This window comes from Indicator indicator, chromosome 1 (assembly GCF_027791375.1).
Source record: "Indicator indicator isolate 239-I01 chromosome 1, UM_Iind_1.1, whole genome shotgun sequence".
NCBI lineage: Eukaryota > Metazoa > Chordata > Aves > Piciformes > Indicatoridae > Indicator > Indicator indicator.
The window spans coordinates 32,867,683-32,891,128 of record NC_072010.1 but is presented as its reverse complement, the minus strand read 5'-3'; positions in this window follow the sequence as shown (position 1 = coordinate 32,891,128).

The window sequence follows — 23,446 nt, the reverse complement described above, 5'->3', positions numbered from 1 at the left end:
ACATAAAAAAAATATTGGAAAATTATCCTTTGTGTGTGTACTTTAATTTTTACTGCAGGTGTCTACACTATTCTTGCACAGGTAATAAAAAATTCAGAATGTAATCCAGCTGGATTGGATATATTACTGTATTTGCCAAATACCTGCCCTGAAGAACAAACTCATCTATTTAATAGTAGAGAATGCAAATGTCACCATAAAAATTTTACCTATTCCTACAGCCAAGGGCAATGCTGGAAGAGGAAATAACAGCTTTAATAATGCTTTTAAAAGATGTAATATTTTACAGACTGCTTCAGAGAAAAGCATCCTAACAAATCTCATTTGGTCTTCATAAACCCTCTTGGATGCTCTTTCAAGAATATTTGGGGGTGAAAAAAAGGTTAAATTTTCACACAACAAAGACAGGTGATCACATGCTGTAAGATCTAGATCTAAGAGTACTGAGATAACTGAACTTGTCCTCACCTCAACTGTTTATAAAATGCAGGGCCTAATCATTTACTCTCTTTTCTTCTTTAGGAGCCAAAAAGTTTAAAGGGTCTTCAGAATTTACATTTCAGACTGGCAAACAGGTCTTCTTCATTGACCTTATTTATTTTAATTTATTCACCACATTTCAAACGCTCCAAGATATTCCTGCTAAAGTTAAGTGGCTGAAATTTATATGGCTCCATATAAAGACATTGAAATGGCTCATTAACTTTTTCCTCCCCAGGAACATTCCCTCCAACAGCTATATACGTATCTATACATATCTCTCTCTATCTATAGATAGCTGAGATTTTATTTTCACTTTTCTTAGAATTAATTCAGTTCATTAACTTCTGAATACCTCACACGAGCCCCTGCAAGCTGCATAAATCCTTGTATTTGATGAAAGGCATGCATTAAGGACATAGCAGGAGATCACTGTGCTCAGGTGAATTTCAGTCTTATCATAATGGTAAGGTCTGGTGTGAAAATGTAAAGCAACATTTCTATTTCAATCAACTATCCAGTGTAGTCTCTTCCTCCTTCCCTGGTCCTGTGTTTCCAGACAGGGGAAACTGGATAATCTCAGATGAAGGTTTGGATAAAAGTCCTGTCCTGAGAATTGAGAGGAGGAGACTGACTTCACATGATGAGAGGAGGAGTACCTTTCCAAACAGGCTTGCTACCCAGTGGAGAAAACTTAAAGCTAGGTTCCTGAGAGGATGGTATCAAAATACAGAAGTGAGGAGGCAGTGAAGGTAAAGGGAAAATACATGTTGTACGAGGCCACAAAACAGAAGGCATTCAGACTTCTCAAACAGCTGCACACCACTGCACAGAGCTTAAGCAATACACAGGCAGCACTGGAACTCTTAGTGTGATGGCACAGCTATAACATGATCAGAATCACTAAGCTGAGGTAGCATATATGGACAGAGTATGGTCGTGCATGTAGGTGGCCAAGAAGGAAAGGTAGAGACAAAAAGAAGGAGGAGTAGTGTTTTCTGTAAAAAAGTTCCACAACTCTCCAGTCTGTGAAACCATTTCATCAATATGCATCAATGAAAGTCTGGTTGACCTAAACTGTAGGTCCTTAGTAGTAGTCCTGCCTTAAGCAGGAAATTTGACTACAAATCTTCAGAAGTCCCTTATAGATAGCATTTCCATTATGCTACAAGGAAAGTCAGTCTGTTGATTTTGCCAGAACAATCTGTGGATTGGTAGGATCTTTGTTTCCTTATTATTATGTATTGCCTAGTCTCTGAACGTAGGATTGAATCATTTTGGCTGTACTGCAGGTGAGTTCGTTCAAAGGAGCAGAGAGAAGTAAAAAGAGGACACTAAGCCCCTTGGAGATCCCTCCTCTTCCAACTCAGAGATTAGTCAGACAGAGGGAAAGGTCTGGCAAAAAGCCATAGATGTCAGTGTTAGCCCACTGATGGTGCCCCCTTCAGATTATAAATTTTCATCTCTCTTTTCAGAGTGTATTCAAAAGGACCTTTCACACTGTTCTGTAATACTGACCAGGGTCCAGCCCTTCACAGCATTCATCAATAGCTCAAAATCCCTGGTATGAGACAAAAAGCAAATAGATACAATAAAATAATCGTCTCCAAATAACCCTTCTGGCTCGAAGACTCCATTCATTAATTTTTTTTTAATTAAACTTATACTTCATCAGCATGTTATGAAAATAGAAATTATCAAAGCAAATAAAAGACTAGCTGCATAAAGAACATGCAGTCTTACATTCTTTATCAAAGACTGGGGTTTTTTTCTGCTCACTAACTTAAGAAAGTCACCTTATCTTCCATAAAGTACTAAGACTTGACATAAATTCTGGTTTTGGTTTGGTTTGGGTTTTTTTCAGAAGTTCTGTGCTTTTATTCTTATCTATTGACAAAAATTATTTAAAAGCAGTACTGGAGACATCACTTACGATCTTCTGAACATATAGAGCTGCCATTTGATGAATTAAAGTACTGAACTGAATTTACTCCCTTAGTCTATCCATACTCAAGTCTGGCACCATAAAAAATGGCTAATCTTACACCTCAAGTTATTACTGCATATATTGGTTTCAGATATCACTTGGGACCTCTGTATATATTTTTTTAAAACCAAAGTGCCACACAACAAAAGAAATTCTCTGAGCAACTGAAACAACTGGTTAGCTTTCTGTCCTGGTTTAGACCCAGCTGGCACCAAAGCACCATGCGGCTGCTCGCTCTCTCCTGCCACCATCAGGGAAGAGACAATACAGTCAGTCGAGACAACGACAGGGAGGGACCACTCACCAATTAAGGTCATGGGCAAATCACATGTCATGGGAAAAAAAGAAAAAATCCATGTAATTTGTTACCAATCAGATCAGAATTGAATAGTGAGAAGCACAACCAAATCTGATAAACAGCTCACTGCCACCCTCCCTGCTCTGCTACTGATTTCTCAGTCTCCTTCCTTTCCCTCAGTGGTGCAGGGGGACAAGTAATGCAGGTACGTACATGATAAAGTATGTGTGAAACCTTCATGGATGTTTTATCCTGAAAGTACTTCTTAATCCAACAAATGCCAAATTTCAAAGTGTTCTCCTCCTTCCTCATCAGCTTCCTGTGGGAACTCAAAGAAGCTCTGTCCTTAATTTCCTTCTGTCCATGCCTTACCATTTCTGCTGTTGGTTTGCCTTCTGCTTTCCCTGTTAAACCCTCTTCCTCCAGCACTAACATCCCATTTGTAGTCCTTCTCACTCCTTACTCCCTCATGCAACACATTGCTAAAGACCGGAATGTGTCAAATAAAGCAAGCAACATCTTCCTCTATCTCAGCTCTCTATCATCCTCTAATCACTCTGGACAATATCACTGTCTTGCTGTCATGCAAAACACAACGCAGACAACATTTTCAACTCAGATAGTTTCTCAAATCCCAATAACGTGTCAGTTCAGTGTATTTTTTTTCTACGTTACCTTTCTATGATATAGATTTTGCAATCCATTCACACAGCTCATGTTCCTGGCTGAAGCTTTCATAAGCTCCATCATCACAGTCATCCACTTCTCTATACTTGATACTCACACTCTTGCCTGTCGCAAAGGTTGTTTTCCTTTGTAATTTACTGTAATCACGTTGCTTTTCTTTGCCTTTAACACAGCTGGTATAATTAGTTCTCACTTTTAAGGCTCTTTACTGTTCATCTCACACCTGATGTATTTTTCTCACTTTTTATGGTGATGTCAGCTCACCCAATAATGCCATTTTCCACTGTCTACTAGTTAAACATTTCCAAGTAGAGTCCACTAAAATATGCTTTGTTGATATGCCTCCAAAGTATTTTTTTTCTGAACATGCTGAAAACTATCGCTTATCATGCTGGTCAATACTGTCTCATCATTCCCTTGTACTTTTCCAATCTGTTCATAGCCATCTGTTACCTCTTACCTCATATTCCTTTGGTTGCTTTCCTAAACAGCTTACATAGCTCTATGTTTTGTGCTCACATAAAGCAAGGGCACTCAGTCACAAGTCAGGTTCCTAGACACAAAGGCCAGTAAATCGTATTGATACCTTACAAGATTTCATACATAGGAATAAGGAAATGAGGATTTGAGACACCAAGAACTAACAAGATGATAACGGTGTCAAAAAGCGAGACTGTTTTTGTTGATGCTTTTCTCAAAGTCAACCAAATAAACTGCTTGGTGGCATTAAATTAATATATCCCTGAAATTCAGACCAGAGCAAGGAAGGCACATAATAGCAGTATTGTGCATGCAAAGTACTTTATAAAATACATATACTGTACACACATACCCACACATATATCTGCATTTTGTTATCTGCATAGATAGATGTAATCTCAGAAAACCAAAACCTAATTTATTTAAAGTATACTCTTGCTTTATATTTCAGCATGTATCTTTTAAAGATGGCAACAAATTTTCAAACCTCAGAAAGTGCAAAATCATCTCTACATTTAGTATCCTTTCAGATAAGTTCAGTTCCAACTTAAGGATAGACCAGCAATGATTTACCACTTATGAACCAGCAAAAGCTGAAGGGAGGTGAAAGAAATTTATACCACAATTTCATATACAACTTATTTTAAAACATCTTAACCAGATTAAATCTCATTAACTGCCAACTTGGCAGGTCTTTCTTAAGGGAAGTAGTTTAATTATTGGCCCAGAACCTGGTAAGATTACTAGACTTGATTTTTATCTGCTTGCAAATGACAAGTAGACAGTACAATCTTTAACTTCACCTTACTATCTCACTCCTATAACACTCCTGTCTTATACCTGTGTATATCTCCAGGTCTCCTTCCCTCATTGTCAGGCTGCACTGAACATGTCACAGCCTGAGCCCAGGTCACTAAGCAAGAACATCATACGCTACCAATATAAATTGAATTCAATGTCACAAGGGCATGCATGCATAGTAAAAGACAGTGTACACTTAATTGGCTGTGTAAGACAGTTGGAGTTTAACTCTTTGCTTCATGAAGTTCTCTCTCTACAAGGAAGCATTTCCATCTCCCCTTGTTAGTTCCTTTTAAACAACTACTCTATATATAAGAGAAAGGGGAAGGAGGCACAAAAGGCAAGCATCTAAGGAAAATGCAGACAGGCTAGGATAATAATGGAAATTAAAAGAATGAAAATAGGAACAAAATGCTGGCAGGTTTGTGTTCTCCAGGGAGAATACTCAAAGCAGACAAAAAGTATTTGAAATACTAGGCTAAATCCTGCACTAAAAGCCTTTAACATGGTAGAGGTTACAGGTCACTTTGTGCCATGGTGTGCACTGGGTGCCCACATGTAACACATGCATGCCCAAATGAACTACTACGAAATATTCAAAACACTGCTCCAAAAAGTACATAACCACCACACAGAAATGCCTCTGGTCAGACGCACACACCCTCAGCACTTACAGACCTACTCAAACATGCAGGTAGGTGTTTCACTTCTCTGTATTTTATTGGAATCCCAAAAGAATACCAGAAGGCAAATGGCTTTAAGGCATGAAGTGTTTCTCTTAGTTACACCATTGCCACTGTGTTAAGCACTGGGGGGTTTTTTGGTGCAAAGTACATTGGTCACATTTATAAACAGCAAACAGAAATCAGCTATATGTGTTCCCAAATCTGGACGATGGTACCAAAGTAGCAAGGTATAGGCACAGGAAGAAGAATATTGAGGTTCAATTTCTTTTGCATTAAATTACTTTGATAATCTCCAAAAGTCATTTAGAAAAATGCTCTAATCCATCAAGTATGTATCCACATATGAAGTGCTTAAGCATATTGGAAAGCATGTCATATAATATTACTGGCTGCTAAAAAGACGACCTTTATGGAACAGTTACAAACAGAAGACAGAGTAACTGAACAGAAAAAAAATATTTTTTACCATACAATAGAAATGTAAGCAATAACACATATTACCAGCATTCAAAAAAAGAGTAGCAAGTGGTTGGATTTGTACCACACACTATAACATGCTGTTTTCTTTAAAGAAGAATCAAAATTGGAGACAAAGTGCATTTAATCGGAAACATTTCTGCTATTGGAAATGACAGGGAAATAAAGCGTGCCAAGAAGTTGTTTGGTTTGGATTTTTTTGGGGGGTTTTGGTTTGTTTTTGGTTTTTTGGTTGGTTGGTTGGTTTGGTTTGTTTTTAAAGACAAAGAAAGATACCAAGTTAGAGAAAAATCTACATTCAAGTATTAATGGTTCAACACAAATCCACAACATCATGCAGCTAGGCAAATGAAAGGTAATGACAAATACTACATCTGACACTCTGTCCTCAACTAACCCTATTATGCCTAAGGACTATAGCATGCCTAGTATATAACATCACACATTTTCTTGGACACTAATATAATCAGCACCAACAAAATGAACTGAATAGTTAACTGTAAGACCCAATTTTCCACTGTAACACCCAATTTTCCACTGTAACTCCTGCTTTGCTTTTCTGAGTTTAGCCAAAACTACTTTTTCTGCTGCATTTTCGGAAAATAGAATAAAAGAAAAAAAGGTAAAAACAACACTGTACACATTTTTTTAAAAGTGTTCTGTTCGAATCAGCTGTGGGGTCAGGGACTGAGAATATGCATAATAGATAGATGTACAGAGACGTGAACAACATGCAAAGATAGATACATTTTGGAATAGATTTGTGGAAGAAATGCAGGTCTACTCAGTTGACAACTGGGACCCAACCTCGTTACAAAGACCCTAGCCAAAGCATAAGGCAAATTTTGCAGGGTAATATGCAGACAAGCCCAAAGAATCTCCATTTCATGAGGCCAGAAGTGAGAATTTGGAGGCATTCCTGGGCAAGGTCTTCCAGGCTTACTCTCCCCTCACCATTCCTTTTCATGCTTTATCCATGGGAGAAGAAACATTTCTAAATAAATGGATCCACACATCTGGCTTTCACCAGCTTCCCACTGAACTCGCAGCTACGAGCCACATTGGTCACAGCAGGTAATTCCTCAGATTCTTTCCTAGCACTTCATGGACCATTTTTAATTTCTCTTTGCGCATCAGAGCGGCATTTCCAGAAGTGCACCAACTAACATAAAAGAACTGTGTTTACCTCCCCCAGCAGTCACAATATACTACATTCACAAAGAGTAACACAGCAGTGGCAGCTTCTCTAGACAAAGGAGCACAAGAAGAGGGCAAGACAAACTTTCTCTGGCACCTCTTTCAGGAAAGTGTTGCTTCCAGGTCGAGGAAATCTAAGCCGAGTATTGAGAAATAGCACAGCTTGCATTTCACTTTCCTCTTGGGGGAAGCTGAATATTGAGGCCAAATGAATTTGGAAGGCTGGAAGGTAGATGATGGAGATGAGACACGCACTGCAGATATCACACCACTTCTAGATACCTATGCAAATCTTACCTCTGAACTATGATGGGAAGGGGAAAATTCTCTTTCAAAAGGGAGAAATGCATTCCTCTAAAATCTTTCCACTTGCCTTTCCGGCAGCCATGTCTGGTCAAGAGCTACCTAGTCGTGTGTTAAATCTGTTCTCCTGTGGTACTTCGAGGCTTTAAAAAAAAAAAAAAAAACCAGCAACAAACCACAGAGTCCTCCAGGAGGACTAGAAAGGTGCAGGGATGAGCCAAAAAACTGTAATTTTGTTATTCAATCCCATAATCCTGCTATCTCTTTATAAATTGGCAGTGAGACCAATGTGGTCTCTCTTTTCTCCCTCCTTTGGCTCTCTGGAGGGAGTCCCTTATGTGGTAACAATGGGGGAGTAGGACTGTATGTGGCCTTCAGAGGCATAACTATTTTTCCCTGCACAATCTTGGCCTGCTTATGCCTAATAGAAGGGAGGCAACAGGACAGGGAAAAAAGGAGCACTGGGATTTGTGTTTTAGTCTGGTTGGAGGAAAGTTTTTTGGGGGGGGTTTCGTGTATCTTGTATATGTATTATCACAGTATCACAGTATATCAGAGGTTGGAAGGGACCTCAAGGGATCATCAGGACCAACTCCCCTGCCAGAGCAGGATCACTTAGGGTAGTCTGCACAGGAATGCATCCAGGTGGGTTTTGAAAGTCTCCAGAGAAGGAGACTCCACAACTCCCCTGGGCAGCCTGTTCCAGTGCTCTGTCACCCTCACTGTAAAGAAGTTTCTCCTCATGTTGAGGTGAAATCTTCTGTGTTCTACTTTGAACCCATTGTTCCTTCTCTTATCACTGTGAACCACCCAAAAGAGCCTGGGCCCCCTCCACTTGACACCTACCCCTCACATATTTATAGGCATTGATCAGATCTCCTCTCAGTCTTCTCAAGACTATATAGCCCCAGGGCTCTCAGTCTCTCTTCACAGGGGAGATGCTCAAGTCCCCTAATCATCCTCGTGGCTCTCTGTTGGATTCTCTCCAGCAGGTCTCCTGAGGAGCCCAAAACTGGACACAGTATTCCAGGTGTGATCTCACCAGGGCAGAGTAGAGAGGTAAGGTGTTAAGGATTCATGTATTCTGTATTTTCCTGTATATTTTTGCTGTATCTATCTCAAATTCAGTGACAGCATCTTTATTTTACTTCTTTTGAGAGTAAAATTACTTCTGTCTCTCTTTAAACTAAGACATCTCCCAAAGAGACCATTTGCAGTAAAGAAAATGTCTTTGCCACCAGTCTCAAAACTGGCCAAAATTTTAAGTTCTACAGAATTGGTGGGGAGAGGTTTCTGATTCTCATGAGATCACAGACATGCTATGAGAAGGTTCTTGTGACCAACACTACAAATCAGTGTTCATAAACAGAAGTTGTTTTGCAACAGCAGACTTACCACACCAGGTTTTCTCACATTTACACAGACTGGACACATCTATGAGTGCTAGGATTTCACACCCACACACACACACCCCAAAATATCACAGATGCTATCCTTCTATTAGGACAGCTATACATAAATCCACTCACTTTCAGAATAATTTATCCTTCCAAATCTTAGTGGAACAATTGGCTAGCCTTTTGGATACAAGAGAAAATTAACAATATTCTGGATTCTTCTTGATGTTTACATCTATCCTAGGCAGCCACAAAACAACATATAAGCAAAGCTGAGAAGGAAATGGTGCAGCCTTTTAAAATTAGCAGCTGCTGACCTATAACTAATTTGCAATAGCAGTATTTTTCAACCTCATTAATGAAGTAGGATATAGAAATACGAGATACTGTGGGGAAAAAAAGGTTAAACACAGAAAAGGCAACTTCCTAAGCAAATTATCAGGGTCCTGTTATGGATGCCCTGTCTAGAAACTTTGTAACAATGAAAGAAGGGAAATGAAAATTGGTGTTATGAAGCCTGGTAGCTTTTCATTACTTTTGGTGTACATCCTTTCAGCAGTAACTTACTAAAAGGGCATTTTATTATAAGCTGATGGGTATTTTTGTGGAACTGTGGCACTTTAGTCAAAAATAACTCACTGAGGAAACAGCGTGAGTAATAGAGCCACTTACCGCACAAATAAGTATGTGCAGATTATTCCTGGAGTAACTAACCACATCACAGAATAGTTCAAATTTTATTCCACGTACATACAGTGTCACATTTTAAAATGTTGGTCATGATTGTGCTGTTTGATCACAAGTATCTGTAAGTGTAGGTTTTTTGATTGCTGTCTTTTCCTTCGGGTGGTGAACACTACTGTCAGAAGCCATCATTATTAATTGCAGAAGTTTAAGTATTTGAATTTATGATTATTATACTAGCTCTGGGCATCAAATGTTAAAAGTATTGCACATCTGCTGAAAACCCTGAATAGTCATTGGCTTCCTACAAAAATTGCTTTGTGGAGCCTTCAGGACGTGGCTATACTAGTGCCGGGCTACACCCACTTACTCACCACTAGTACTGTCCTGCTCTGCATGACTCCACAAGCTGCTTCTGTACACTGAAACCTCTTTGGTATCATCCTGCTATTTTCTGTCCCTGCAAGGACAGCTCCTCTGTCCTTTTGTCTCTTTACGGAAAGATTTCTTTCCTTTTTGTATTTGGTCTGACTGGGATGGGGTTAACTTGCCCCATAGAAGCCCTCGCAGTGCTGTGCTTTTCATTTATGTCTAGGGCAGCGTTGGTACTGCATCCAGTTCTGGAGCCCCTATTACAAGAGGGATATGGACATACTGGAAGGTGTCCAGAGAAGGGCCACCAGGATGATCAGAGGGCTGGAGCAACTCTCCTATGAGCACAGACTGAAAGAATTGAGGCTGTTCAGTCTGGAGAAAAGAAGGCTCTGACATGACCTTCTTGTGACCTTCCAGTATCTGAAGGGAGCCTACAAGAAAGCTGGGGAGGGACTTTTTAGGATATCAGGTAATGATAGGACTAGGGGAAATTGAATAAAGCTGGAAGTGGGGAGATTCAGGCTGGACGTGAGGAAGAAGTTCTTCCCCATGAGAGTGGTGAGAGCCTGGAATGGGTTGTCCAGGGAAGTGGTTGAGGCCCCATCCCTGGAGGTGATGCTGGAGGCCAGGCTGGATGAGGCTCTGGCCAGCCTGATCTAGTGTGAGGTGTCCCTGCCCATGGCAGGGGGTTTGGAACTAGATGATCCTTGTGGTCCCTTCCAACCCTGACTGATTCTATGATTCTGTTCTATGATTCTATGCTTCCCTCCAAGTGGCTGGACATTTCCTGCTGATGGGAAGCAGCAAATAGGTACTTCTGTTTTGCTTCTGCAGGCAGCCTTCACTTTTCTTCATTAGACTTCCTTTAACTCAACCCAGGATTTTTTCACTTTATTCTTTCCCCCTGTCCTGCTGAGAAGGGTGAGTGAGTGAATGGTTGAGTGGGCATCTGGGTACCACAACTTTCCTCTCTCTTTACAGAGGAGTTCTCAGGCTCCTCCTGTAATGCCACCAAGAGGCCACTAAACACTTAATCGTTGGAGCTTCTCCACTTGTCCCAGCTATAGGTCACACAATTTACAGTTGATAATGTTCTCTCCCATGTGTGCTCTAGATGTTAAGTATAAAGTCTGAGTAAAAGGGCAAGCAGCTGCTGTACTGCTGCCAGTCTTTCTGGCAGCATTGATTAAGCACTGTTTTTTTAAACAGTGCTGGAAGACTCCTCACTTTATTCTCCATGTTGCATACACCTGGAGAGCATCCTAAAAGACAGCCTACTTTACCTTTCTTAATAGTCCATTTTAATCCTAAATTGTTAGTGATAAACAGGTAAGCTAATATCTTGCGTACTTTTATAGCATTCCTCAGGCAGTACTTGTTGCCAAGAAACAAGGAACTTGTTCAAAGGACTTACCAAACAGACCAGATAGGTATCTAGTTATTTACTTCCTCAGAGATGATCAAAGTGTCATGGCTGAATACAAGTTGCTTGGAGAAAACTTCTGCACCTTGCAACATTCACACTGGATTTATGCCAGTAGCATAATTACTGCTTGTTAATAATATGCCTTACTATCTCAGGGTATTTTAAAAGAGTTCTAATTCTGTAAAGCATTCCCCACAAAATATTAAGTCAGACCATCAAATTTCCTCTGTTTTTTCCCCTTGGTGATTCAAGATTACCATTTTAACATAATTTTTAAGATAATCACATTCCTTTCAAAGAAAAAAAACAGACAACTGTAGTACCACTAGTCTGACCTTGTGAAAAAAGAGGGACAGGTTTCTCAGCAGGGAGAGGGTTGAGATGCAAAATGACATTAAAAGAGAAAGTTGCAATGGTTCTTTCATGAAAAGGATCTGAAATTTGCAAGGAAACAGTTGTCACTCTTCTGAAATTGCCTGGCACAGATGTGCCACTTGGAGAACATACAGGGTGGGCAAACTAAAAAAGGCCCCAGAAAAACAAACAACAACAAAATCCTGCTGTTCCATTCTATGCAAAAAGTCAGCTGCCACTGTTAAAGTTTTCTAATCCTCTTCATACAGCCTTACTGCATTATCATGTATAAGTGCTTTACTTGTAGATGTGCCCTTCATCGTGATGCTGTATTACATTCCTGCTGAGTACCAGGATCTCTTTGTTCCCCAAACTGGAGCTGGAGGAATTCTTGGCTTTTCCATAATACAAAGATCTTGTCCTCTGTTGCATGGTGCTTAGAGACCACTGCATGTTTAGTGCTTACATTGTATTAACAGCATACTGATCTTTACTAGTGCCACCTTAGAAGTTCTTGACAGCTCCCCAGACAAGGTAAGCTCTTGGAGTTTTAGCAGGGAGTAAAAAGCCTCTGCTCAGTGTGACCAATATGATACTAACATAAGCATGCAATTCCAGGTGCACCATTTTCACTTCTATAGTAAAAGACACTTTTGCAAGAAATGTATGTTCCCCCCCATGAGCATTGAATTCCTGAGTGGAAGCAGTACAGAAAAGACCATTCTTTAATTGTGAAAAATTAGTCAAAAATCTCCAAAATGCCCCAAATTCCAAAATATGTTGCTTCTGTAGACATTACTTAGGATGATTTGTATATCCTGGGCAATACAGAGCAGTTTGCTTTATTTTGTCAGTTTGTTCCCTCTTCATCATGGTCTTTTTTTCCCCGCTACATCATGTCTGGTTATTTTTAGTCCCAGATGTCTATGTCTTCACTTTGATCTTCAGTGCTTATACTATGTTCATTCTCCTTCCTTCCTGAACAACCAGATTCATCTTTGTTTTTTCATGTCTGTGCTTCCAGACATACCCAAAAACCCTACTAAAAGGAGTTTGAACCTATTTGTGAAAAGGAAGCAACATCACTAGTAATTCTCTGTTGACATTAATAAAGCTTCCCTAGGGACAACAGTAGATGGGGGTGAGGAAACCACCTTTTCAGAAGAATATTTTCAAGTATTAGTAAGAAAGTTTAATGGGCAATACTATAATTTGATAGTTACACCAGATAGCTATTAACATATAGTATCATATATTAAAACCTCTTATTAGACAGTGCATTTTACTAAGCAAGAAAAGCTGATCATTACAGATGAACCATCAACTTTATGGAGCAAGATTTTGTTGTTCCATCAGCCATGGATAGAAGGGGCACTTGCTGTAAAACAGACCACATGCAGCATCTTTCAAACTGTCAGTTTCACGCCACTGGGAGACTTTGATTCCCTCCAACTTTTTTTTTTCCCCATTAGTTTGGTCAAAAGAAAATACACCCCTACTTTAGTAAGCCTCACTGTGGAAATAACAAATTTCAGAGACAAGTCAGGGTCTGCGAGCTTACTGCTTAGAAACTCCTATTCATTCCTCTAACTTCAAAGACAGGCTCATGAAGCTGAGCAGAATTGCCTCCATCCTTAAAATATCTGCACATGTATTTATAGATCTAAACTGAGTAGTGCTTTCAGGATAACCAAAATTGATGTACAGCACATCTTTTCTACACTTATTTAACATTCTGATTTTCCAGGGAAAGTGCTAAATGAAATGACAAAGCCCGAACTGCAACAAGAACAAATTCACCACTATACAGTGATACAAATGATTAAAATAAAACAGTTCAATTAAGGGCATATGAAACAGCGAACACATAAAAATAAATGGGCAAAGAATCACCTTGGAAACAAAGTTATTTCAATTATAATTTATTTTGATCCTTTTGTGATACATGTACTTTGTAAAGGAAAAGAATAACTTGCACAATGACAGCTAAAGAAAGTGTATCAGTATCCCTAAGTGACCAAAACTAACATTTACAACACAGTTTCTGTTAAAACAAAAACTTCATTAAAATAATATTGTCATTGCAGTTAATTAGAGAATCTTTTGAAATATAAAGTGAGGATCAAATAGTCCTCTACTAAAACAATAAACACCTATGTAGGTGTACCCTGTACACAAACTGGAAAGCCCACTTCAAGGTCTATTTTTAGGCTCTTTTTAGGTATAGTCACTTCCATAATGTTTCCTCCTTACAGCTGACAGTGCAAGCTACAGCTTGTAAAACATGCGACCATATGTCTCCAAATTTGACATAGTGGATATGGAATGAGTGAAAATATATGTATTATATATTTTTTTTTAAATCACCTTTGTGCTGCATACTGTAAAATTCTTTTGTAACCAGTAGAGAATTAGGGTCTGACTATCCTAAGGAAAATGTCTTCACACAGTACTAAATCCAGTGTTGATCACACTGATAAAAGAGACTAAAAATATACTTAACACCAAGCTGTTGAGCTGGGGCACTTGTGCTGAGCACAGCCAGAAAATCTGAGTACTGAATTCCCTTTGTTTAAAAGTAACACACGACAATTTATTTGCCATAACAGAAGTCACAATCTCATAATTAGGAAGTTCACTTCTTTCTCCAGCTGAGGTGTTGGTGAGGAATCATCGTGATCGGTGCATGATGGTTCCTGCATAGGGAGCAGAGAGCATGGCCCTCAAGGACAGCCTTGTGTGCACACCATCTAGACTACCATGCTGAAGACAGATATGCAGACAGACCTCATCAGTTACGAAAGCACATGTCTGAACTCCAGTGATAAATCACTCGCAAACCTGCACTGCTCTACGTAAAGCCCCTTGAGCCTAAGCCAGCAGAGAAAAGAAATGTAGAGTTCGCTTTTAACCACAGACATAAATGTGTTCATGCCAGCCAGCCCAAATCAGGAACTGGCAGGCAACAGCCTACAACAGCTGATGCTTCTTTCTCTCTCGAGTGGTTTGCAAAGACACACTCACCGGCAAGCCACTGCAACAAGCCAGACTGCATCAAATGGAAATATATACAATGACAGTAGGATTCATCTTCACAAGAATCTCTTGTAATCATGGGGGGGGAAAAAAAAAAAAAAAAAAACACAACAATGGAAATGGGCATTTGTGACCAGCGTCCATGAGGACTCTGAATTGCACCCACAAAACAAACACCCTCTGGGTGAACAGCAGGCAAAGCTGGAAAGCAAAGGAGAAGGGTGAGATGAAATAGAAAGAAAGTCCCTCTCTCTTTGCCAAGCCCTCTCCTTGTTTTAACAAACGAGTCATTAGCATCTCCAAATTATCTGGCCCAAGCTACAGCCAGCTCCCTTTCATCCAAGCCCAGGCCTCAGCCAAACATTGGGAAATTACCAGCTGGGTCCAGTGCAAAGGCAGCAGGCCTGCATATCATCAGTACCACAGTATCAATGAATCCCAAGCTGCACCCTCCTTCACCACATTTATCCAAACATTAAATGCACATGGTCTTGGAGAGGAACCTACTTGCCTAAACCACTCACTGCAAAGCCTAGAGGTAAATTATTACCCACTGGGATTTTTCAGAAGGAACAGGGAAGCAGAAAGAAACACATATTCTTAACCAAAATTCTATCAATCCTTAAAAAAATTGTAGAAACACATTGAAGGAAAGATCTGTATTATGCCATGAATTGGTGTGAACACTTGGATGGTCTTTTCTAAGTCCACAAGACAGGCAATAACTGTCAGTCTCTATGGTTGTGCTGTGCACAGGTATGAACCTGACTGATAGAACAAAGAAATTAAACTTCCCAAATTCAGACAAATATCTCACTGTCACTTTCTTATCTCTCTGTTTCACAAAGTAGAGACAGAACATTTACTTCCAGTGGTACATTACCTTACCTGTTAATTAAGTGATGGTAATAGCCAACAAGGCATGTAAGAAACTCTTTTTTTCCAAATGCAAAAAAAAAAAAAGTAGATATTTTTTATCTTCTTAAGCTTTTGCTCACTTAGCCATTTAGTTAGGCATCTTGGTAAGATCTTGTAGACATTAAATGTGGTAGCTTCCTATATTTCAGGAAAGAGAAGAAAAAATGGACATATTCATACAGAATGCAGTAATCCCTGTTTCAAGGCAGTCAGCATTACTTAGCTATAAAGTGGTATACCTTTTATGACAATGCAGAGTACATAGGACCCAGGGCAAAAGAAGCCCTCACATTAAAAACAATCAGATTAGCATAATAAGAGCCAAAAGCAAAGCTGCAGGAACATTTGGGGAGCTTTTAAATTTGGGGTTTTTTTCTTTAAAGCTTTTCAACTCCTCCAGCCAAAGTAAACACATCACAGATTAGTTCTCAGAAGTGCCCTCAGCCAAAAAGCAAGCTATTGTAATATGGCAAATGATACTGGGAGCTAAGCTAAGCTTTAATAGCCTCCATGGCATACAATAGATTTGGGGAGCTCAGAACACAGACTGAAACAAGCGCATGGTAAAGTATTCAGATCGCATAAAGACATTAAAAATACAGTGAGGTAGCTGGAGTACCACTAATGCATACTCCTCCTACTGCTGTTATGGAAATAAGCAATTTATGATACTCGTGTACACACAGAATCATTCGGGTTGTAAAAGACCCTTGGGATCATCAAGGACAACCATTAACCCCCCTCTATGAAGCTCACCGCTAAATCACATCCCCAGCACCACATCCAAATGACCTTTAAACACATCCAGGGTTGGTGACCCAACCACCTCCCTGGGCAGCACATTCCAATGCCTGACCACTCTTTCCATGAAAAAAAATGTTCCTAATGTCCATTCTAATCCTACCCAGTCACAGCTTGAGGCCATTCCCTCTTAGTCTATCACTAATTACCTGTGAGAAGAGACCAGCACCAGCCTCTCCACAACATCCTTTCAGGTAGTTGTAGAGAGCAATGAGGTCTCTGCTCAGCCTCCTCTTTTCCAAACTGAACAGACCCAGCTCCTTCAGTCTCTCTTCATAAGATTTATTCTTCTGGCCCTTCACCAGCTTCGTTGCCCTCCTCTGCACTCACTCCAGTACCTCTACATTTCTCTTGTATTGAGATACCCAAAACTGAACACAATACTCACGGTGTGGCCTCACCAGAGCTGAGTACAAGGGGAAAATCACCTCCCTACTCCTGCTGGACACAGCAATTCTCATACAAGCCAGGATGCCATTGACTTTCTTGGCCATCCAGGCACACTGCTTGCTCATACTCAGTTGCTTGTTGATTAGAACCCCCAGGTCCCTTTCTGCCAGACAGCTTTCCAGCCACACTTTCCCAAACCTGTAGCATTGCCTGGGATTCTTGTGGCCTAAGTAAAGGACCTGGCATTTGGCCTTGTTGAAGCTCATACCATTAACATTGGCCCATCGAGCCAATCTACCCAAGTCTTCCTGTGGAGCCTCCCTACCCTCATGCAGATCAACACTCCCACCCAACTTGGTGGTGTCTGTCAACTTACTGATGATACGCTCTACGTCCAAGATCAACACAATTCCTGCGGCAGAAAAGGCCCCACATAAGACACAGACCTCCTTGACCCCACTCAACTCTCCCTGTGGCTGAACAAACAAAGAAATGTGGGGTATCAGCATCCTGGGATACTCATCACAGCCAGGAACTGTCCTATCATCTATGAGTGATAAAAACAACAAGATGCTGAAAATCAGTACCCTATTTACAGATAAATATATGGTGGGGATGGGGAGGGGGAGGGTGGAAGGGAAAAGCTCTCTCAAATTCATTTTAGTTTGAGACAGAGCTAAATATTTCATTTCTTAACATTGATTCCAAGAGAGAGAGATTCCAATTTTGCATCTTAACAAAACACCAGAATTGCTGTGCAGTACTAGGCCAATATCCCACTGCCAGAAAACAAACAACAAAGAAAAAATACACTGATGAAGCAGCTAAAGAATAAATCTGTCAACTTGAAGTAAGAGGAAAGTCCTTTTAGATGTTACACCTTCAGGCACAGTCTGAGCCTGAGCCTGGTGGCTTTCTTATCTCAGGGCATCCTTGTTCCTCAGTCCATCCCTCAGCCCCTGGACTCCACCCAAGAGAGGTACCCCTGGGGCAAGTTGACAGAATTATCCTCATACTGCCTCTTTCAGAATTCTGCATTTCTCCCAGGCTAGTAGAAAAGATAAGCCTGATAACCAGAAAGGGCCTGCTCCGTTGTGACTAGGACAGTAGAAACTTCAATCAGGTATCAAGGACATGGTAAAAAAAAAATGCTCACTCAGCTCCGATTGTGCAAGAATGCTTTCAAAGTCATTATTCCTAAATATCAGTGCAAGTTGTATTCTAGAGGCAATTTTTTGCATCTTAAGATAGTTGAAGCTATACTTACTTCCTAGCTGCCTACATCCATCAGACCTCTGGACCAGCAGTGTTTGCTTTCTGACTAATTTATTTTTCCTTATGATTTTCTGCAATGAACTCTAAATTACTCAGAAATAACCTTGAGTTGATTTAAGACCTGCTAGCAAATATCAAGGAGGCCAGACACTTCAGATGAAAGAGCTAGAAGAGATTCTGAACTTGTGGACACAGGCTGCTTGGACTCTGTCTCAGGAAGGTCCCCTAAAAACACTGTGCCCTGTGCACAGTTAAACAATTTCCAGTCCCCCTACCTGATTATTACTTAGGAGGAAGAGAAAGATAGGCAGTAGGCATGGAAGGCATGTGCTCAGATCACACACCAATATCATTACTCTCAGGGAAGTTCATGCACTAAAGTAATGATTATTCTGTATTTTATGTGATGATTATATTAATTAATTGCTAATCATATATAAGTACTGCCCAGTGCATTTATAGTTAGTGAATAATATTCTTCAATAAAATATTACTAGTTAAATAACCAAAAATGTAATTTGCTTAACTTATATTAAAGTTGCTAATGAGATTCTTGTAAAATATTTCAGCTCATTGCAATATGAAATATATGCAGAGTATTGATCCCTCTCTAGACTTACACTCAAATTCTCAACTGTCCACCCAGCAAAGGTACCTCTTTTGTTGTTGCATTCTTCTCTAAACTGCATTTTTGATAGCACTCAAAAGGCAAGTTACCTCTTTGGACTGCAACAAATTGGTGACATGCCTTTCCTTACTCTTCCTCAAAATGGAGTCATCATCTCTTCCATTGGAACTGGGCAGACTTAAAGCACCTGAACATGAGCATATCGTTCTTCAGCCCTTAAAGTCACTCTGCAAATTTGCCTAGCAAGTTTCCAGAGAAATTGTCACTCCACTGTCCAGCTGTCTCCTCTACTCTGTACCTTCAAAGATTGTCAGAAAGCACGAAGAGTTACATTCACTCCTTTTTTTCTTTCTTGCTTCTGCTTGCCATAGGCCCTGAACGGTCAGCGTTTCTTCCAGATCCCCACCTGCTCCTTTTGACAACACAGCCAAAGTTCAATCATTAACTACCTCAACTGAACAGGTAAGTCCATATATTTCAAATTACTGCATGGCAGTATGCAGCTGGTGAAGAAAGGCTGGAGAGAAGGAGCTGTTCACCACTTTCAAAGTATCAAATTAAGATTCCACTTAAATGCTATTCCCAGCTGAGGGACCTGAATTAAGTATGCAATCATCCTAGACTCTGTCTAACCAATGCAGAAAAATAGGTATCTTTAGAAGATGTGAGCCATGCTAAGACCAAAATCTATACCTACAGATATAGACTATAAAGGTATCTGCCTCTCTTCGCTCAAAGAAAAGTTGTAACATACATTTCTAGAACACACGGCCTTATTAAACACTTTAAAAATTACCTGGGATGAATTTAAACCACTTTTTCTCAGGATCCAAATTACCTCCTCACTTTCTCATTGCCAAAGACATCAAGAGCACCTAGGATGCATGTAGACATCTTAGAAACTGACACATATGACAGTTTAAAAAAAAAAAAAAAAAGGAGGCTTTGATTACATCCTCACACACAAAGGCTCTCAAACACATTGCCTGTTTTACTAACTCCTTTAATTCAAGAAATGGCAATCCAGATTGTCATGTCCTGTTGGCTTTGCTGCAGATGCACAAGCAGATGATTGATGTGGTTTACACTACAGAAGCCCTATTTGTTGGCAAATGCATGCTTGAGGAAGGATTCCAGATCTCTGAGCCACAAGAGGAACTAACAGGGTCTGTAGATCATTTGTTTCAGATTCACATTTTGTATATGACAAATAACTATCCTTCTGTCTGGCTCTTGATTAGAAGAATACCTTTGGTTTACCCACAAAGAAGGTGTTTATTCTAATTCTTGGTGAAGCAGGTATTCAGGACTAGGCAACGCTTGGGAAGAGTTCCATGGAAAGTTTCCACAGAGGACAAAGGAGCTCATGCAAACTTGGAGTTTTTCAAGAATGCTGTACTGGAAGCACAAAAAAAGTAAGGAAAAAAGCCAAGAGACCCCCTTGGCTTCCCTGCAAGCTTCTGAGTCTGTTCAAAACCAACAGAGAAGCATACCAGAGATGGAAAAGCAGAATACCTGTTGAGAACTTCGGGGGCATTACCAGGGCATGCGAAGATACAGTTAGAAAAACAAAAGCTCAGCTCAGATTGAAATTGGCCACATGAAATGGTCCTTCAGGTACATAACAAGCAGAAACAGAAGAAAAATATTTTCCACTGTTTAAGAGGAGAGGTGAATTAAAGGCATTTACTTCATCTCTGTCTTTACCAGCAGTGTTGGGCCCCAGGCTTTAGGAACAAAAATTCAGGTAGATGCAAAAACAAACTTACTGTTTGTGAAAGGAGAGATGGTATGCAAACTGTTTTAGGAGCTTGACCCCTACAAACCCACAGGCCCAGATGGGGGGGGGGTGGGGAGGGACGGTCAAGAGGGTGTTAAGAGAGTTGGCTGATATTGTTGTGAGGCCACTTTCCATAACCCTTGAGAAGAGTCTGGGGGGATCCCAGAAGACTGGAAGAGGCTGGGGAACATCCCAGAAGACTGGAAGAGGCTAATGTCACTGCCCATCTAGAAGGGCTTAAAGAAGGATCCAGAAAATTATAGGACCATCTGTCTTACTTCAGTCTCTGGGAAAGTTATGGAACAAATCCTTCTCAAGGCTATCACAAGTCAAGTGAAGCATGTGACTGGGAAAAGCCAGCATGAATTCACCAAGGACAAATCATGTTTGATAAACCTGATCACTTTCTACAACAAAAGTAGTAACCTCCTCAGTCCATGTGGGGAGAGTTATGGACATTGTCTAAATGGATTTCTCCAAGGCTTTCAATATGGTTCACAGCCTCCTTCTAAAGAAACTAACATATTATATTATGGTCTAGACTAGTGGTCCATGTGGTGAGTGGGAAACTCAGTGACAGGCCACACCCAGAGGGTGGTGGCAAATAGCTCTTTTTCAAACTGGCAACCTGTCACAAGTGAGGTGCAATACTGGGCAACAATATTGGGCCCAATGCTGCTTTAGTATCTTCATATCTGATCTGGATGATAGGATCAAGAGTACCCTGATGAAGTTTGCCTATGATACCAAACTGAGTGGCAAAGTGGACACATCAGAAAGGAGAGCCACCCTGCAGGAAGAACTGGATGGGCTGGAAGAGTGGGCTAACAAGAAACTTATGAAATTCAATAAGGACAAGTGTAAGGTCTTGCATCCAGGAAAACATAATCCAGAAGTGCAAAACAGGCTGGAATCTATTTGGCTGAGGAGCAGCTCTATGGAAAGGGATCTAGGGATCGTGGTGGACAGCAAGCTCAGTATGACTGAACGGAGTGCTGCTGCAGCAAAGAAAACCAACAGGATGGATCCTGGGGTTGCATCAACAAGGGCATCACAAGCAGACATAAAGAGAGCATTATCACACTCTACTTCAGCCTAGCTTCCTGAAGCTCAGCAAGTCCCTCAGGGTCTTACTTATAAACTTTCTTTGTTTTGCTTCTGGAAGAATACCAAATGTTCCCACTGCTTTCCCTGCAGAGTATTCTGGCGGAAGCCTTGTTTCCTAAGGAAGCAGCACCGATTGTTCCCACTCCAATGGGCACTTTTGAGGCTAATGGTCATCTCTCACTCCTACTTCAGGCCCCAACCTGAGGCATTCCATGGTAAAGCAACTAAACCAGAATTCATAAACTGAATGCTGAGATTCCACAAACATGACAGTTTCCAAGTCAACTCTCACTTTCTTGCACAAGGATTTTTTGAAAAATCAATCGAGTCCATCGGTGAATCCAGAAATCAGCAACTACAAAATGGGGGAAAAAAAAGGATTGTGTTCATGGTATATCAACAGGAGAGTGGGCTATCATCAAAAACACTCACTTTCTTGTAGCAGGAGATTCATTCTTGATTTTTTTCCACTTTAGATCAAGGGGTGGGTGTCAAGATGAAGGTAGTGGTGGTGCCCAGTGATAGGACAAGAAACAACAGGTTTAAACTGGAGCATGGAAGGTTTCACCTCAATGTAAGGAGAAACTTCTTTATGGTGAGGATGACAGCACTGGAACAGGCTGCCCAGAGAGGTTGTGGAGTCGTCTTCTCTGGAGACTTTCAAAACCCACCTGGATGAGTTCCTGTGTGGCTTGCCCTAGGTGATCCTGCTGTGGCAGAGGGGTTGACTAGATGATCTCTAGAGGTCCCTTCCAAACCACAACATTCTGTGATGCTGTGTATTGAACAGTGACTAGCTAAACAAATGCAGAACCTAGGTGAAATAGCAGGAGTAATCTAGTAATTAGATCACCAGATCTCCTTCTCTGTATGGAGAAAGATTCTAACTTGGCATTCATCCATTTTGGTCTAAACGTGAAACAAAACCAGAGCCAGTCTTTCCTTCAGTTCTTTCTAAACCTCCCCAAACTAGAGACCTAATTCCACTTGCAGATCTCTTGCATACAATCCCAATGACGTTAAACAGAAGTGTGATGGCATATAAAATTAAGCCAAATATACTGTTCTTCACAAGGCAGTTTTTACCTCTTACTTTAAACTGGCCTAAAATTCCTGTCAGATGCCACGGTAAGATCTGCACTTCATTCTGGGAAGAAATTTCCCTATACCAAGGCACAATAAACTTCCATGATATGTGTATGACATTCAAGTTTGTGTAGCCAAACAAATGAGATTGGAAATCAAACCTTTTATCACAATATAGCAGCAGTCTGATGATAAAAATACTTTTCTTTTTCCTCCCTTTGGATGTATTTTTCTAAGAGCTTGTAAACAGGAACACCAACATTTTTTAATGTAAAGGAACGTTGAATATTCTGTCAAAACACCTTAAAACTAACTACAGACATTTTAAATAGGGGGAAAAAAGTACTTCATTGCACACAGAGGAAAATACTTGGACTACAAAGTTCTTATGAATGCTACTGAGCTTTTCTCAACTTTCACCAAGTGAAAGAACCTCTTGTCTCTAACCAGAACCAGGAGGAGCAGAGGAGCACAAATGGAGTTTTTAAGGTTGGAAATAAATACCTGGAGTCAGGAAAACATCATCAAAAAGGACTTTCCCTCTTCTTGCCTTCTTTCATTTATAAGATGCTGAAAATCCTTTTGTACAAATGGTTATTTTCTACCGTGCATTCTTTTCATTGTTACTTTTAGGTCCCCTAGACACAAATCTATGGCAAATGAATACTCAAGATACATTTGAACAGATACCTTCCAAAATTATAAACAGCAATTATCAATGACCTTTCCAGAGAGGAGGACTGTAACAGACATCCACTGGGATATTTCTCTCATTCATGTAATTTAAGGAAAT